Below are 19,066 nucleotides of genomic sequence, written 5' to 3'. Positions count from 1 at the left end.
CCCATGTACCAGTCATGCAGGTATAACTCTGGGGAAGAGCTGATTCCATCTTTGTGAACTGAGATTGAGCCATCCATGCAAAAAAAAAAAAAAATGTTTTTTAAGAGGAAAAATCCACCTAGCAATATTTTCTTTCCTTTGCACTTTAAGGATAAAGAATAAATGTGGTGATCCATGGGACCAGTTTTTTTTGCTCTTGAAAAAAATGGCAGATTGCTTTTTAAAGGTGCAACCTGAAGAATATAGAAGTTTATTACCTGCCAGCCAACCCACAAGACAGGCAATCCAGGCTCACTGAAGCAGCCAGATACATCCAAGAGAGAGAAAGACAGAATACTCCTTAACCAACAGGCATGTATCTGCTAATGATAAACTTTTTTAGAGTGAGGGGAGAAGGCTGAGAGGAAGATGGTGAAGAAATTGTCATTTTTCTGTCACTTATTTATCTTCAACAAACATGTATTAAGCACTGGTTATGTGCAAGGTCCAATACTAGTCCTGGGGTTGGGGGGGGACGGTTGTAAGAAAACAGTCTTTGTCCTCAAAAAGCTTATAATCCAGTAGGCTGTAACACTATTACACAAAAATAAGCCACCATGTAAGTCACCTTTTAATAAAAGTTAATGGGTACAAATCTTTACACTATTAATCAATTTTTCTTCATTAAGTCAGCAGTATTATTCACTGAGTTGTTTTTCCATTAATTACAGATCTGCAGGTACAATTCTGGGGAAGAGCTGATTCCATCTTTGTGAACTGAAATTGAGCCATCCATGCAAAAAAAAGTTTTTTAAAAGGAAAAATCCACCTAGCAATATTTTCTTTCCTTTGCATTTTAAAGATAAAGAATAAATGTGATGATCCATGGGAAATGTTTTTTTTTTTTTTTTTACTCTTGGAAAAAAATGGCAGATTGCTTTTTAAATGTTCAATCTGAAGAATATAGAAGTTTTTTTAAATTAATATATTCTAATGCATTTTTCCTTACTAATGCAGAGCCAATTATAGTAACAAAAGATTTGCTAGTGTTTTTATGTGAAATATTTAATACAGCTGTTCAGGTCCAGCAGATCAAAATGCATCTTGGCAAATAACCAAAGACTGACTCTGTCCCATCTTTAATGGGGTATGACTTTTTTTATGAGAACGTCAGCATAAAAACACAGAGATTCTTAAAATGCAGCTCCTTTAGTATGGTGTGTGCAAAGTAAATTTATGTTGGAAAAATAACTTAGACTTGTTTAACATGTTAATCACAAAATTTCCATTAATTCCCTTAAATTGATTTACTTACAGAAATGAACTCAACATAATTTGGAATGTAAAGAATGTAAGAATTAAGTAAGAATCATAGAAAAGCATAAAACTGTAGAAATAGAAGGAAATCATCATTTAATCTCAGACATGGAAAAAACCAAAATCCAACCTGTACTTTTACAGGAAATAATAACCACTGTAATCATTCTTGACAAATGGCAATTTGGGAGTTCTGTGTTCTCTTTTAGACCACTAGTGATAATTTTATTAAGTTATTGAATCAGTCCATTCCATTTCTGGGCAGCTGATTGTTAAGAAATTTTCCTTGCTACAATGCGGAAATCTGCTTCTCTATAACATCAATCTTTTATTCCTCATTCTTCCCTCTTGGTTTAGCCCAACATGAATTTTATCTCTCTTCCAAATAATAGACCCTTCAAATCCCAATCAAACTGATAGAAAGCACCTTAATGTACAGATAGAACACTAGTGTTGAAGTCAGGAAGATCTCCATTCAAATCCCACCTCAGATACTTACTGTCACTTAACCTTTGTGTGCCTCAATTTTCCTATCTGTAAAATGGGGATAATAAAGTTGTTGGGAGGTTAAAATGAGGCAATGATTAAAGATCATTTAGCACAAAATAAGCCCTATATAAACACTAGCTATTACTATTAGTATTGCTATTGTTTGCTCATTAGGTCAGCCAGTAGCCATTCACTTGGCAGTCCAGCTGAAGCAGCAAAGCATCCTCAGGGTCAGACAAGAAGCAGCACATGCCAGGGTAAGCTGCCCCACCATCACTACTATCCCTAGTTTAATTGCCATCTACTCTCAGACCAAGTTCCTGAACCCAATGCCTTGGGAATAGTAGTGTCTTCCAAAGCACCAGCCTCGTCCCTACAGCTCTCACTGAGGGGAGAACACAGTGGAAAGGGGGTCGCCTTTCTCAGAACTCCCAGCAGTAAGTGGTGCCCAACAACTGCCAGTCTGGGAGCAGCAGCCTGTCCTAGCCTACCAGTCCAGCCATCATTAAAGGAAATGACTCTTGAGGAGAAAAGATCAGCTCATCAGTACTGGGCTGGGACTGGCTAACCTCATTTTCTTTTGAACCGTTACTTGATTGGAGGTGTGTTGTAAAGCACATCTGAATTTCAAAAAGTCATGTTAGAAAATCTTCCATGACATTATTGCCGGCAGGATGGGGAGATGTAAATCAGATGGAATTGGATCTGGTTGGATGACTGTGCCTTTGCTAATCACTAATGAATTGCAACTCACTTTGCATTGCATCTGCAATTTGCACTGCGGACAGTCAGACTAACAGAAGCAGGGCACTCAGAGGAAGCACAGAAGGCAGAATGTGTGAAACAGCTCAAACCACCACCAACACCATCTTGACACCCTTGCCCTGCAGACCTCGATAATAGTCTGTTTCTTGTAACAGTCATCCTAGGAAGGAACTGCTAAGAAATGGAGCCTTACAACGGCTCCTGCAGGTGCTACAGCCACATCTGCTGAAGATGCAGAAAACAGAGATCTTGCCACCGAAGTACTCGGCACTGTCGAGTGTCAGAAACTTATGATTCTGTCTGTGGAAATGACATTAAAGAAGAAGCATCACCTCTGCTCTGCCAATAGATGCTAAGGATAAAGGTGTTTCTACCTGATTTGCAGCAGAACCTTGCCACTGATGATAACGTGAGCTCCTTCTGAGCAAAGAGGCTTGCTTTTCTATCTATATCCCCTAGATTGGCACATGGGAAGTGCTTAATAATTGCTTCACTCATTCTACAATTTAGAACACTAATGCACAGAAAGTTGGGTGACTTGCCTAAATCTATATCGATGATAGGAGGAGCAGAGCCAGTAATTCAAATCCTCCTCTAATTTGTTGATACCATGCAGCCATCAAGTCCTCTCCTATTTCCTTAAGTTAAACGTTAGCAGTTCTTTTAACCAGCCTTGATATGGTATGTCTTTTAGTCCTCTTATTATCCTATTACTCTTCCTCTGCTAGTTTGTTGCTGTCTTTTCAACAATCAGAACTGACCACAATACTCCAAATGTCGGCATGGGTCCACAAACAACCACATGTTGGGTACAGTCATTCAACCAGATCCAATCCTACCTGTTACTCCACCTCGTCTTATAGCTATCTCTCCTGCTGGCAAAGATTTTCTAAAATGAATTTTTGAGATTCAGCTGTGCTATGTTTACAGCATACCTCAGATGAAGTCACTGTTCAAAAAGAAAATGAGGTAAGCCTATCATAACCTGTTATTGATGAACCTACATGGCGTCTTAAATACTGCCCTCGATAAATAATCTAAATTATCCAATTAACAAGAAATTCCAAGAATTAGAATCAAGAACACCCAACTACCATTTGTACATAGTATCCCTTTTTGGAAAACTGGAACATTTATCTATCTCCAGATCTTTCGTATATCTTCTATTTTTCATGATTTTCAAACATAGGACTAACAGTGGTTCAACAGTCATATTTACTAGCTCTTTCAGTATCCTGGAATATAGATCATCTGGATTTGGTAACCGGCAGTAATTAGGTTTTCTCTTAACACACCCTGAGAGATCTTAAGGATTACCTCCTCCAATTTCCTAATTTTACAGATGATGAATGAACTGAGGCCCAGAAAAAATAAGAGACCCTGCCTTAAATCATAAAATTAGTTCATGGCTTAGCCTGGACTAGAACTCAGGTCTTCATGCTTGCCGGCCCCTTCCGTCCATTACATCATAACTCACAAATTTATTCAAATAAAACAATATCTTCTGGAATCGGGGGAGTATGGCTGTCTTGCACTACTATCTCAAGTGATAGCCAGATCAGCACTCTAAGATGCCCTAATGCTGGCACTAGCCAACAGGTAAAATGGCCACGAGGGTGAAAATCAATACTAATAACTGATCACTATTAGGTGTTGTTAGTTGCTATACAACTCTGCTCTAGAAAACACTGAGAAAAGGCTCCATTGCTAAGAACTAGATGTTTTAGTCTTTTGCCTCATATGCACTGATCCTTCTGCTTTGCTCAGACCTGGAATGCCCACCTTTGTCTCCAACGCTAGGAAAATCTCTTTACTTCTTCTCAAAGGCCCAACTTAAATGGCTTCCTCCTTCTAGTGAAGTTTATAGCCATGGCACCTGATACTGCCCAGTTTTGTAACTATACTTTGTGTTTATATTTATTGTTTCTCCAGCTACATTAAATGCTCCATGAAAGTGGGGTCATTTTTTTTACTCATATTTATATCTCACATAGCACCTAGTGTCTTGCACATGTAAGTGTTCCACAAATAGTTGCTAATTGAATGGTTATCTTTTCCAAATAACCTATGCTCTTCATTCATCCTTCACCTTTCAATGTGTTTTGCTCTTTCTTATTTGCTTGTTAACTTACTCATAACTCTCAGAAGTTATGTCAAGAGAAAATAATAAAGAAAGAAATTAAAAAGGTTTTCCAAAAAAGTAACTTTTCAGCTTATTTGTTGCTGGCCAGCAGTGACTGGTATTAAATGTATATATTCAAATTAGTTTTGCCAGACTGATAATGTAAATCCTACTAAGATACAGATTTTGCCTTTCTTTTTCTGAAAAATTATCCAGTTATACTTAACTTGAAGGCCTGTAGTCAAAGAATTGGAATAGATAATGATAACAGCCACAGACATTGCTTAAGATTTTGAGAAAAAAATTCTTAAAAGGAAATTGTTTGTTTTCTTCCCAAGTTGTTGGGTCAAACTATGGAAACAAAAAAGGGTATAGTACCACTGATTAGAACTTTTAAAACCTTCTCATTTTTCAGATGAGGAAACTGAGACCCAAAAGGATTAAAAAGCCTGCCCATTTACCCAGGAAATAAGAAACAAGATATGACTTGAGCTCTGCTCCTCCACCCCAATCAAGCACCTTTTCTACCGTATCATTCCTTTGAATAAACATTTTGAATATACAAAAATACCAAAAACATAAGATATACCACTTCCTCCTCAGCAACTGACCCAAAAAGTGATTGGCACAAAAACTAGAATCAAAAAATCATTAACTGTTTGTCATTAACCTATTGATACCACTACAACTGATCTAAAAAAGGACCAATATGTGCAAAAGTATTTTAGCAGAACTTTGAGTTGCAGCAAAGAAATGCAAACCAAGTGAGTGCCCATAACTGAAGTATGGATGAACAAATTATGATATATAAGGATAATGAATAATTTCTGTAAGGAAATATGTGCTCGGGGCAGTTAGGTGGTACAGTGAATAGAGCACCAGCCCTGAAGTCAGGAGGTTCTGAGTTCATATCTGATCTCAAACACTTAACACTTCTTAGCAGTGTGATTCTGGGCAAGTCACTTAACCCTAAATGACAGCTAAAAAAAAAAAAAAAAAAAAAAAGGAAAAGGAAATATGTGCTCTAAGGAATCGTGAAAGAAAAGATTAAGAGAAATTGTATGTGAACTGATACAATCAAGTGAACAAAACCAGGAAAACTATTTATACAATGACCACAACACTGTAAGGAAAATAACTTTGAAAGACTCAAATTCTAATTGTTAAGATAAAACAATCATGACTCAAGAAGAATGATGTTTAAATATACTTCCTGCCTCTGAGCAGAGTACTGATATTCAAGGACTGAGTAAAACACACATTTTGAAATTTTGAACATATTTGTTTTGATTGACTACATTTATTTGTTGCTTGGGAAGGTTTCGGGGAGTAAATTGTAGGAACGAAAGTGGGGGTTAGTAGTAGTAGTACAAAAAATTTTAAGTAGCAAAAGAATTTTTTTAACAGAAAAGAGTAGAAGTTCAAAAGACAAAGCAGAGTAATATTGATAGTATCACATTAAACTTAATATATACTTAAAAAAAACTAATTTGTACATATTAGAATTTTATGGTTCCTTATCCAATTCCCCTTTTCTGTTCTTCTTTGAATATGGAGATGTTCATATTTATTGATGTTTGTCAACTACATAATAAAAAAGGAAATTTTAAAAATAAAATAAAGAATGCCAATGTCATTAATTCACAGTTTCAATATTTCTAAACTACTGTTAGGAAAACATTTTGACTTGATCTTAAAAAGACAAATTAAACATGGTTCCTTTTGTAATTTTTTTTGCTAGTTTTTGAAAAGTTGAAATAACATGAAAAACTTTGCTTAATAATAAAGAGAACCAACAACTAAGAATCTCTATCTGAAGGCACATGAATGTAAATATTTTGAAGTGCAAAATTCATATAATAGCACAATGACTATTAGATGCTATATGAAAGATCATAATTAAACTCGCCTTTTCCCTTACTTCCATGCAACACTGGCAGAATCTAGTCTTAAAAAAAAATTCATTCCTCAACCAAATTATGAATAGTCTGTATCCACAGAAGAAGACAAAACTGACAAAGAAGGAAGACTGAAAAGGACTGGATATAAGGTAACAAGACCTTTCACCCAAACTGCAAGGTAGAATGAGACAGTAGTTTCATTGCTCTATGTTAAGAAGTAGAGTTGATGCCAAAGCTTCCTGGAAAAGATATATATGAGTTAACATGGACTCTAGGAAGAAAGAGAGAAAGACTTTGGGTACTGCAGTTAGAGAAGCTGGCTAGTTTATCAACATGTACCTGATTTCTGGCTTGCTACCCAGACTTTGGAAGTTTTCCTCAGGGTGAGATCAGAACCTCTCTTTTGAGAGAGAGTCCATCTCAATAATGAACTCCTTTATTCTTGTATATTTGCTAGTAAATTTTAAACTGCATAACTTCTCTGTTTGCTTAGATAAATCAGTTTATTCACCTTGATATTTATGATATCTTTTGTGTAATCAGTATAGGTTAAGAATTAGTTTGGTTCAGGATGATTTCAGAAAGGCCTGGAGAGACTTACATGAACTCGTGTTGAGTGAAACGAGCAGGGCCAGGAGATCATAATATACTTCAACAACAATACTATATGATGATCAATTCTGATGGTCCTGGCCATCTTCAGCAATGAGATGAACCAAATCAGTTCCAATGGAACAGTAATGAACTGAACCAGCTACACCCAGCGAAAGAACTCTGGGAGATGACTAAGAACTATTACATAGAATTCCCAATCCCTATATTTTTGCCTGCTGGCATTTTGGATTTCCTTCACAGGCTAATTGTACAATATTTCAGAGTCCAATTCTTTTTATACAGCAAAATAATGGTTCGGTCATATATACTTATTTTGTATATAATTTATACTTTAATATATTTAACATCTACTGATCATCCTGCCATCTAGGGGAGGGGGTAAGGGGAAGGAGAGGGGAAATTGGAACAAAAGATCTGGCAATTGTCAATGCTGTAAAATTACCCATGCATATAACTTGTAAATAAAAAAGCTATTAAAAAAAAAAAAGAAAGAAAAAGAAAGAAAGATAGGTTGGTTAAGTGTAAATTAAGGACTAGCAACTAGGGAAGGAGTATTTGTTCTGAACTATTCATACCTCTAGGCAAAAAATGTATAAGGACTATATATATGGGAATTTGCAGTTCTTAGAAACTAGGGGAAAATAGCGTCCAGCCTCAAAGAACTCCTGAGTTGATATTTCTCTCTTTAACTCTAACCTTGAGAGTGCAAGTTAGGTATATAAGCATTGCCTCAGGCTCTGAGGAAAGGATGATACGCACATATTTAAATATATAGAGAATAAATATAAAGGTTGGTGGCACAGTGGATAGAGCACCAGCCCTGAAGTCAGGAGGATTTGAGTTCAAATGTGACTTCAGACACTTAATACGACCTAGCTGAGTGACCCTGATAAGTTATGAAAGGGAAATTTTAAAAAAACAAGTTATGAAGGGGAAATAAAAATGGCACTATGAAGAAGGTGGTTTTTGAACTGGCTAGCAACAAAAATACTACCAGTACATACTTACATATCACAATAAGGTTTACAAAGTGTTTTTCTTATAACCTACTTATAAATAAGGAATCTGAAGTACAGAGTGATTAAGTGATTTGTTCAGGGACATATAGCTAGTGAGTAGGAGAAGTAAGACTCAAACTTAAGTCTTGTAATCCAAAGTCCAGTGTGTTTTTCCACTTTATAAAGAGTGTCCCAAAAGCCATGGGCAATTTAAAGCTTTAATAGCTTAAATGGTTATTTTTAGCTGTTATTAAAGCTTCCTTAGCTTTGATTGCTTAAAAGGACATAAGGCTTTTGAGACATCTTGTATAATGTTTCTTACTCCATTCAGGTCAATTATGTTCATAAAAATAAAAAGTACTCATTAATTTTATCTCAACCACAACCAGTCACCTCACAAATACTAGAACAAGAATCAATAACACACTCCACCTACACAAAATTCAAGCAAATTTCCTATTGATAAGGTCATATATGAAGAATGTCCATGTTAATCCTCTTCTTACAAAAACCCTTTATTTGATCTTCTTTTCTTATATAGGTAGGCAATAGATGCCATCTCCATTATTCATTATTTTCTCTCTTTAGCCCCTTAAAACTTGGCTTTTGTCCTCCCTATCCCCTAAGTTTATCAATGACCTCTTCCAGTTCAAACTTAGTCTATTCCTAGTTTTCTTTCTTTTGTACCTCTGACAAGTCTGATAAAATGAACCAGTAAAATGTAAGTTTCTTGTTTCTTTGTACTTGCATCCACAGCACTAGCACCTAGCACATTCTAAGTACATAAAAAATACTAGTGATTCACTGATTTTTTATTGATCTTACTTCTTTCTCCCTCTGAGGCTGAGTTGCTGCCTTTGTGAACTTCCACTATCACTTCTACACTTTTACTGAGTATGAAACACATGAGACTTATACTTCTTGCTAAGATTGAACAGAAGATAGTACATACAACTCCCACAACCTATTCCAGCAAAACCCTGAAGTTCTTACTGGAATGACAAATAATTATGAAATCCCCTAATGCATTGTTAGCGAAGTTGTGAAATGATGGAATCATTCTAGAGAGCAATTGTAGCCCAAAGGCCTATAAAACTGTGTATATTCTTTGATCCAGCAGTGTCCAACTGGATCTATATCCCAAAAACATCATAAAAGAGGGAAATGGACCCATATGTGCAAAAAAGTTTGTAGCAGCCCTTTTTGTGGTGGCAAGGAACTGGAAACTGAGTAGATATTGGGGAATGGCTGAATAAGTTATGGTATATGAATATAATGAAATATTATTGTTCTATAAGAAATAACGAACTAGCTGATTGCAGAAAAGCCTGGAAAGACTTACAGGAATTGATGTTAAGTGATGTGGGCAGAACCAAAAGAATATTGTACACGGTAACTACAAGATTATGTTATGATCAACTGTTTTGGATTTGGCTCTTTTCAACAATGAGGTGATTCAAAGCAATCCCAATAAAACTACAGAGACTGAATGTAAATCAAAATATTGTATTTTCATCTTTTTTGTTGTTGTTGCCATTTGTTTGCTTCTTTATTTCTTTCTTTTTTATATTTTTCCCCTTTGGATCTGATTTTACTTGTGCAGCATAATGAATATGGAAATATAGTTAGAAGGATTATACATGTTTAACCAATATTGGATTGCTTGCTGTCTTGGAGATGTGGGGGGAAAGAGAGAAAATTTTGAAACACAAGATTTTACAAAGGAATTTTGAAAACTATCTTTTAATTTTCTTGTTTTTATTTAGAAAAACAAAATATTATTTAAAAAAAGAATTGTCTTGGATTGTTGTATTGCTGAGAAGAGCAAAGTCTATCAAAGTTGATCATATACACAATATTGCAGCTACTGTGTACAATATAGGAGAAAATTTTTAAAAGAAAAAAAACTAGAATCTAAGTGAATATCTCAGACTGCCTTTTAGATGCTGGGGGAATGTCTGCCAACTTTGGATATATTAATGCAATGGAATATTATGGTGTTATAAGAAACAAAGGAAATGGTTCAGAGAATCCTGACGGTTGCTCTGTCAATAGACATTTATTAACTACCTACTGTATGCTGGATACTGTTCTACATATTGAGATGCAAAGAAAGACAAGAGACAGAGTTATGTACAGGGGAATAAGATTAGGTAGATAAACTGTAAGAAGGCTAGAAATAAAGGGAGGATATGGTTTTTAGAGGTGTTTGAATGCCATAGAATTTTATGTTTGATTTTGGATGCAATAAAAAACCACTCACGGGAGTTTGTGGGAATTGAATAGTAATATGGTCAGATCTGAACTTTAGGAGAATCACTTTGATAAATGAGTGACAGACTAAAAAAGGAGAGAGACCTGTGGCAAACTGGCCAACCAGAACATTATTGCCACAGTGCAGGCATGAGAAGAGGAAATGATATAGATGATATTAAAGAGTTATGATAAAGGATATTACCCACCTCTTTCCTGACAGAAAGGTGATGGACAGAAGATGAAGAAATATCCCTGGACACTAGAATTGAGTAGGTTAGTTTTTTTTACTATTATTATTTATTAAGAGTTGTTTGTTTTTTTTAATCTGTTTTCAAGTTCCAATGGAGGAGAGGGGTGAGAGACAAGGGTATTAACAATAATGATGATCTACTCCTCCAAAAAGAGGACCAAGGTTCATTTTTAAAATGCATAGAAGAAAAGAAAATTTAGAATGATGCTCAGATAAATAGGACAGTTTTGAAGGTAATATATAAAAAGTCATTATATATTTTATTTTTATAAAGCAAGCAATCTCAATGGAGATATATGGTATCATACGTAATTCTGTTCTATCTGTTGTGGGCATAGAGATGCTTTTTTTGTGTGATAAATCCAGTATTAAAAAAAAATTTATGTAAATGAAAGAATACACCTAAAAACAAATTAAAATCCCCTAAATAATAAGGTGTTTCTCATTTTACACTATTTGATTAATCCTGCCCCTTTCTCTATATTCATGGAAGTTCTCCCACTCAAATGACATTCTCCCTTCTTCACTGATCCATATCACTCTTTCCCTTAAGCTCCTAACTTTAGGAATTAGGACTGAAAGGGACTTTAGCAATCACTAGTTTAAACTTTTTTTTTTTTTTACAAATGAGAAAAAAGTGATGTCAAGAGAAGGGAAGTGACTATACCTTTCTAAAGTCTCATAAACATTCATTCTTCTACTTAAGAACCTGAAATGGTTCTCTACTTTCATAGGACTAATGGCAGGGTCATTGGGAAGCTGGCTTGGGAGTCAAAACCAGGCAGCTAATGGTGCCATTGCATATAGAGCACTAGACCTGGAGTCAGGAAGGTCTGAGTTCAAATCCAGCCTCAGACACTTACTCAAGTGTGACCCTGGTAACTCTGACTCTCCTTGCCTCAGTTTCCACAATTGTGAAATGGATATAACAACAGCACCTACTTCTCAGGATTGTTGTAAGGACCAAATAGGATAATATTTGTAAAATGTTTGGCACAGTGCCTGACACATAGTAAGTGCTATATAAATGATGAATGCCTTCCTTTTCTATTCTCTTTACTATGTGTGAAACTCTGGCCATACCGATTAACAAGAAAGTTAATACTACTAAAACTCCACTGAAGCCTTACTCAACCTCCTCATTATACAATAGAGAGAACCACGGAGTCTCAAAAGCAAGCCACTTAAAACAAAAGCCAGGCCATCATTAAATTACCAGGTTAAGTAATGTAATCAGGCATTCTACCTGAGTTTGCAAACTCTTCAGCAGGAGGTTGGGTAATGTAAGATGACTTTTTCTACTAAAGCAACTCTCAAAGACCTTATGCTAAGGCTCTGATTGCTATCTAATCATAAAGTGTCATAGAGTGTCAGAAGGAACTTTCTAATTCAGCTTATCCAATCTCTATTAGTACAATATTCCTGACAAGTTATCAAATAATCTTTTCTTGAAAACCTCAAGTGAGGGAGAACTCACTATTTCCCAAAGCGATCCATTCCACTTTGGACTGGGTTTTAGTTAGTATTTGCTTATATCGAACCTAAATCAGCTTGTCTGACACTTCTCTCCCTGTCCTTCTAGATATACTTTCTGGCTCCAAGCAGAACAAATCTAATACTTCTTCACCATGAGAGTACTTCAAAAATTGTAAGATCACTCTCACATCCCCCAGAGTCTTCTCTTCTCTTGCCCTAAATAATCCTACTTCCTCCAACATATCATATAGAACATAACCTATAATGGGCAAGAATGCTCAGAGGACACAATTTTTAAAATTTGCATAGAGTACACATATGCCTTGTCCTGGCATATTCTGGGAAATCATAGACCTACAAGTTGCTTATTGACATCCATAATAATGGAAATTGCAAGGTTTGATGGCCCTGATCAAGTTCAGAGCTTCCTTGAACTCCAGGCCTGGGTTAACTCCAAACCTCATCAAACCCTGTTGATCCAAAAGACTTTTGAGGAAGTAAGGCAAACACAGACAAAAATCCAACTAGCATAGTGGGGGAAAAGAAGTTCTAGAGTAAGTAAGTATACCTTCCACTTAACTCAATTCCTATATGCCCAAACTCTGGCTCAGCAGATTGCCTCTATTTCCCCACCACCACCACCACCCAACTTCTGAGCAAATTGGAAGATGTTGGTAGAACTAGTTGGAGCATTGCTTGCCCTAACTATGCACTGCCTAATTAGCCACTGAAAAGACCTGCCCACTCTGGTTTAAAGGTTGCCAATCTCTGTTTTAGAGGATACACAATGAGCTATAATTGTAATTAAAAACTATAGCAGAGATGTTTAATTTTAGTTCTTTTCCATGGCAAATTAAATTTACACTTTGTAAATTATACAAGTTTATATAGTATTTTTGTTTGCTTTAAGTACATAAAAAAACAAGGCAAAATAAAAATAAACCACTGGCCATGTTTGAGGGTTGAGTTCTTTTGGTGTTCAATTAAGGGAAAAAAAATTCTATATTAAGGAAGCTTTGTGGGAACAGGGCAGACTGTGGAAAATATCCCACATCCCTGGGTCCTAAGGATAGCTAAAAAGCATAATGTCCTTGATGGGCACATCAGACTCTTAAAGCTTCTCTCTATCCCACGGAAACCAGGGGAATAGTCTAATTTTACCACACTGTATTTAGACAGTTTGAATTCATTTGAACAAGAAAGTTCCTAGAGTTTTCTGTCAATATTTAAATAGCACTTTTTAAAAACTTGCCCTAGATACCAACTGTTTATCTAACACTCAATTCCAAAGTTACCAAACAATGCTAACTTAAAAGGGACAATCAAAACTCATATTTATCAAAAAGAAAAAAATTTATAATTACATTTCATTAACAATTTCACATCATTATATTTGTAGTATTACTCCATTTCAGCAAAAATAAAAGTTACTTCAAATAGGATATATACTTCATAGTTAACTTTTGATCTATTATCAGCCAAAGAGTGAACATAGTTGTCAGTTGCTTCCCTATGTGGTGGATTTGATATATAATCACAAATTATATCAAGGGTTGGATTATATATCAAACATCTGACTGCCAGATGTTACAACTTATATATTCTTTTTTATTAACATGTCAAAATAGAAAACTGACCTCTTCTGTAGTACGATTAAATTTAATAACTCTGGAAAACAATTTGGAACTATACCCCAAAATTCAGCAAATTGTGCATTCTCTTTGGCTGAAAGATGTGCTCCAAAGGTATATGTCTCAAAGATATCAAAAACAAAAAGAAAGTATTCATATGTATAAAAATATATATGGCAACACTTTTTGTTGTAGCAAAGAATTAGAAATAGACTGCCCATCAACTGGAGAATGGCTGAACAATTGTGATGTAAGAATGTAATGAAACATTATTGCTCCACAAGAAATAATGAAAGGAATTAATTCAGAGAAATCTGAGAGCATTTATATGAACTGATTCTGAGTAAAGCGAACAAAAAGAGGAAAAATATTTAATAGTCACAACATTGTAATGAAAAACAATTTTGAAAGCTTGGTTAATACTAGTCAGTGAAATAATCAATCATGACTCCAGAATATTGATGATGAAGCATTCTTTCCAATTCTTGGAAGAGAAGAGATGAGCTCTAGATGCCGAATAAGTTTTTTTTCCTTTTCCATTTCCAAAAATTACTAATACAACACACTTACACACACACACACACACACACACACACACACACATGCAAAATTAGCTATTTGTTACCTGAATGTTGATCATCTGAGCCATACATTTCATTCACAACCAATTTTCCTACTATTTTTCATTTAAGAATGACAGGCTATTTCCTCCATTATCTTGCTTCTTTTTTGTTGTAACCATTATTTTCTCTTTTTTTAATTTAATTTTCTTTTTTTATTATTGCTTTTTATTTACAAGATATATGCATGGATAATTTTTCAACATTGACAATTGCAAAACCTTTTGTTCCAACTTTTCCCCTCCTTCCCCTTCCCCTTTCCCCCAGATGGCAGGTTGACCAATACATGTTAAATATGTGTAACCATTATTTTCAAAAGAATCTGGTTTTTCAGGGTTTTTCTGCAAATTTTCTTAGAAACCTATGTAATTCTCTGGGATTGGAGATTGTGAATAGGATGTAAATTCTTTGAGGGCATATAATATTTCTTTGGGGGTAGCTAAATGGCACAAGAATAGAGAGGTAGGTGTGGAGTCAGAAAGACACCTGAGTCCCAGACACTCACTAGTTGGGTGACTAGGGGCAAGGCTACTCTGTTTGCCTCAGTTTCCTCATATATAAAAGGAGTTGGAGAAAGACATGGCAAATTACTCATGTATCTTTGCCAAGAAAACACCAAATGGGATCAAAAACAATTGGACACAACTGAATAAAAATATTTCATTTAGCATGATTGTATCCCCAATACCTAAACATGATTTTTAGCACACAGGTGTCACTAAATAATGAACTGGAAAAAAAATCAATTAACAAAAATTTGTTAAAGACCTATTATGTACAGATTGGCACTAGAAATATAAAAATGAAAAACAGCTTATTCTTGCTTTTAAAATCCTTACATTGTACAAAAAAATACATGTACATAATTAATTTGTAATATAAGTGTTAATGAGAAATAAAAGCTAATTAAATGTTTAAGAACAGAAAAATCGCTGGCACCTAGGGAGTTAAGGAGGAGTTAGTTGGTAACTTGGCTGTACCTTCTTTCACTATAGCAACAAACTGCTATTTTAAAAGTATTTCAATGGTTAAAAATCACTTTATTTGATCCTCACAGTAATTTGTGAGACAGATACTTCAGGTATTATCCCCATTTTACAGATGAGGAAACTGAGAAATGAAGTTAAATGGCAAGATTCAAACCTCAGTCTCCCAAATTCAAACTTTAGCAAGCATTCTAAGGTAAGGTTTTCAAGAGGTAGAGAAGATTGAAATCTAATTTGGTCATGGTAATGAAGGAGTGGGCAGAACAATATTAAAGAATACTGAATAGTTTAGTTTAGCTAAAATGTAGCATACATGAAGGAGAATTTAATTTAAAAAAAAAAAAAAAAAAAAAAAGGTGGAAAGGTAGAATAGAACCAAACCATGGCTTAGTTGAATGCTTGTCTAAGGAATGGAGACATTATTCAACAGAAAATAGAAATTTACAGGTTTGAGCAGGGAGTAAAGTGACCAGAGTCACCAAAGTATATTAGGAGTATTATTTGGACAGCAGTTTGAAGGATATCCTGGAAAAAATGGGAGAAACTAGAATAAGCACAAGAAATCTAACTTCTAACAAATTAAGAGGAAACATTATAATGCCTACATATTATATGATGAAAGAATTAAAATTTGTAAATCATGAAAATTTCCTAGACTACATTATTTTCTTGAGAGTAGCACTAAGGCTATTAATATTGTGAATAAAAATAATGGTATAGAGAAAAAATTTTATGGGGGATTTGGAGAATTAAGGAACCTTGGAAGGCATCTCCTCCAATCATCTTCTTACAGCCAAGAAACAAAGGAAAAAAGATTCTGAAAGATTCATTTATTTGCCAAAGGTTAGTAAGTGACTTTTGAAAAAAATGAAAAGTGCTCAATTTAATGGATTCTTAAAAGATTTCAAAATGAAAAGCATAAATGCAAAGACTACTAGAAGTCATATATCATCATTATACTTTCTAGTATGTAACAAGTCATAGTACCAGAATGAATGTATACCAGTTCTCCAAAAGTAAAAATGCTAATGACTTATCAACATGTTTCTATAAATCATAAATCTTAATTTATTTTTATAAAAATAATATCTTTTATTTTTCAAGTGACAAATATTTTTATCTGCTTCTTACATTAAGCTCCCAAAAGAGGAAATTTTTCAAAAAGGTGAAAAATCCCTCATATCTTTCTAGTTAAGCAAAATAAATTTTCACATAAGCCATGTCTAAAAATGTATCTCTTTTTACATTTTAGATTTATTACTCCTCTGTCAGGAAGTAAGTGGCCTGTTTCACTTTTATTCTTATTTATTTCTTCTTTTTCGTTTTTCTTTATAATGTTGCTATTATTGTATGACTCAGTTCTGTTCATTTGGCTTTCTATCAGTTCATAAAGGTCTTCCCATTTTCTTCTGAAAGTGTCTATTTCTTATGGCACAATAATATTCTATTACATTCCTATACCATAATTTGCTTAGCCACCCCTAATAGAATAGCCTTTTAGCTTCCAATTTTTGGCTATCACAAAAGAGTTGCTATATTTTTGTATGTATAGATCCTTTTCCTTTTTCATTAATATCTCTGGAGTACAAGTCTATTAGTGATATACTAAGCCAAAAGATATGCACAGTTTGTTAACTTCTGAGCATTGTTCCAAACTGCTTTCCCAAACAGCTAAATCAATTTACAACTCCATCAACAGTGCACCAGCCTCTCCAACATTTATCATTTTGCTTTTTTGTCATCTTTGCCAATCTGACAGAAATAAAGTTGAACTTCAAAATTGCTCCAATTTATAAATTTCTTTTAAAAATATGCTTTATTGATATCTTTTGATTTTACATCACTTAGGTTTTCCTTGTATCCTTCCCCTTTCCTTTCCCCAGAGAGCTATCCCTATAACAAAGATTTTTTTAATAAGAATAAGAAGAAGAAAAAATCAATAAAAAACAATCAACAAATCAAAAAAAATGTTTTTGATGTTATATGCAGCATTCCACATCTGTGGACCATTCCCACCCACCTCATAAAAGTAACAGATGGATGAAAGTATAGATATCTTTTCATATCTGTTTTTTAGGGTATATCTTATTCTTTATAACTTCTCAACATTAATTTTATAGCAGCACAATAATAATATTCCATTATATTCATTTACCAGAATTTGTTTAGCCATTCCCCTATCAATGGGCATCTATTTCGTTTTTACGAAATAGTAAAAATAGTAAAAAATAGTAAAAATAGCAAAAAGTGCTGCTGTCAACATTTTCTTTTTATCAATATATATGAGATATATTCTGAGTAGTAAAATCACAAAATAAAAGGGCATGGAGATCTTGGGCTCATGTATTTTGCTCAATTCCAAACTATTTTCCAGACTGGTTGGATCAATTCACAATTCCAACAACAACGCATTAGGGTGCCTATGTTTCTTTTTTTGTAATACTATTTCATTTTTCCAAATATATGCAAAGATAGTTTTCAATATTCACCTTTGCAAAAGGGCCTATCTTTCCACAGCTCCTTCTGACTTTTCCCATCTTTTGTCATGTTTGCAATTTGCTAGATGTGTGGTGAAACCTCAGGGGTTTATAATTATTTGATTTCTCTTATCTTTAGTGATTTAAAACATTCTTTTTTCTTCTTCTTTCTCCCCCTTAAGGCAATTGGAGTTAAGTGACTTGTCCAGGGCCACACAGCTGGGAAGTGTTAAGTGTCTGAGGCCAAATTAGAACTCAGGTACTCCTGACTTCAGGGCTGGTGCTCTATCCACTGCACCACCTAGATGCCCCTAAAACATTCTTTCAAGTAGTTATTAGTTTGCAATTCTTTTGAGAAAAAAAAAAAGTTCATATCCTTTAAATACTTCTCTGTTAAAGACACCTGATTCAATTTTAAGGAAATAACTATGAATAATTCAAATGTCCTGGGGCTTACCCTTTCTAGAGACTCTGTTGTCTTTGCTAGTTAAAAGCCAAAAGAGATTTTTTTTCTTTGATTATGAATATTTGTTACAGAAGTTTTATTTTAACTTTTTCAGGAGAAGAGGTGAGAGAAAAATTCTTATCAATTACAGAAAAATAATTTTTAAAAAAATAACTGAGATGCATGAGAAAAGGAATATATAAACACAGAGAAAGAGATGAGGAGAGTTGGCATCAGATAAATGAATGAAATAGGTTCTGGGCCCCCCCTCTTTTCTTCTCTATGCTATTTCACTTGATCGTATCAACTTCTGGGGAGTTAATTATCATCTCTGTTAATAATTCTCAGATCTGCTTATCTGGGGCTAATTAACCTCTTTTAATTTCCACACTCAAATCTCCAACTGACTACTAGATATCTTGAATGGGATGCCTTGTAAATATCTTAAATTCAAAGTATCTGGAACTCAACTCATTATCTTCCTACTTCCAAACCCTGTAGACTCATTTGAGACTACAGAAATTACAAAGCCCAGCAACTATACATTTTCATCAGAAAAAGATTAAGGATAAAAATATAGTGGTTGTATGTGTGAGAGTTGGTTATTAAAAGCATTACAGAGTGTTCCACATTCACCCTAGCTTCTTTCTTCCTTCCATTTAGTTGAAAGCCCAATTTATTCTCTATCTACAGTGCTAATACCAGTATATACCAGTGTTAACATATATAGCCAATTAAT

At 34.5% G+C, this 19,066-nt stretch overlaps 1 protein-coding gene across 2 annotated transcripts in view; it reads right to left on the bottom strand.

Annotated features, from left to right (window-relative positions):
• ADCY9 (adenylate cyclase 9) overlaps window positions 1-19,066 on the bottom strand; it is a 186,159-nt gene that overhangs the window by 125,128 nt on the left and 41,965 nt on the right. The window lies entirely within an intron of this gene.

The sequence above is a fragment of the Antechinus flavipes genome, chromosome 1, assembly GCF_016432865.1.
Source record: "Antechinus flavipes isolate AdamAnt ecotype Samford, QLD, Australia chromosome 1, AdamAnt_v2, whole genome shotgun sequence".
Classification (NCBI taxonomy): Eukaryota; Metazoa; Chordata; class Mammalia; order Dasyuromorphia; family Dasyuridae; genus Antechinus; species Antechinus flavipes.
Note: the sequence above shows the minus strand (reverse complement) of the source record. Positions and strands in the feature narration are given on the sequence as shown.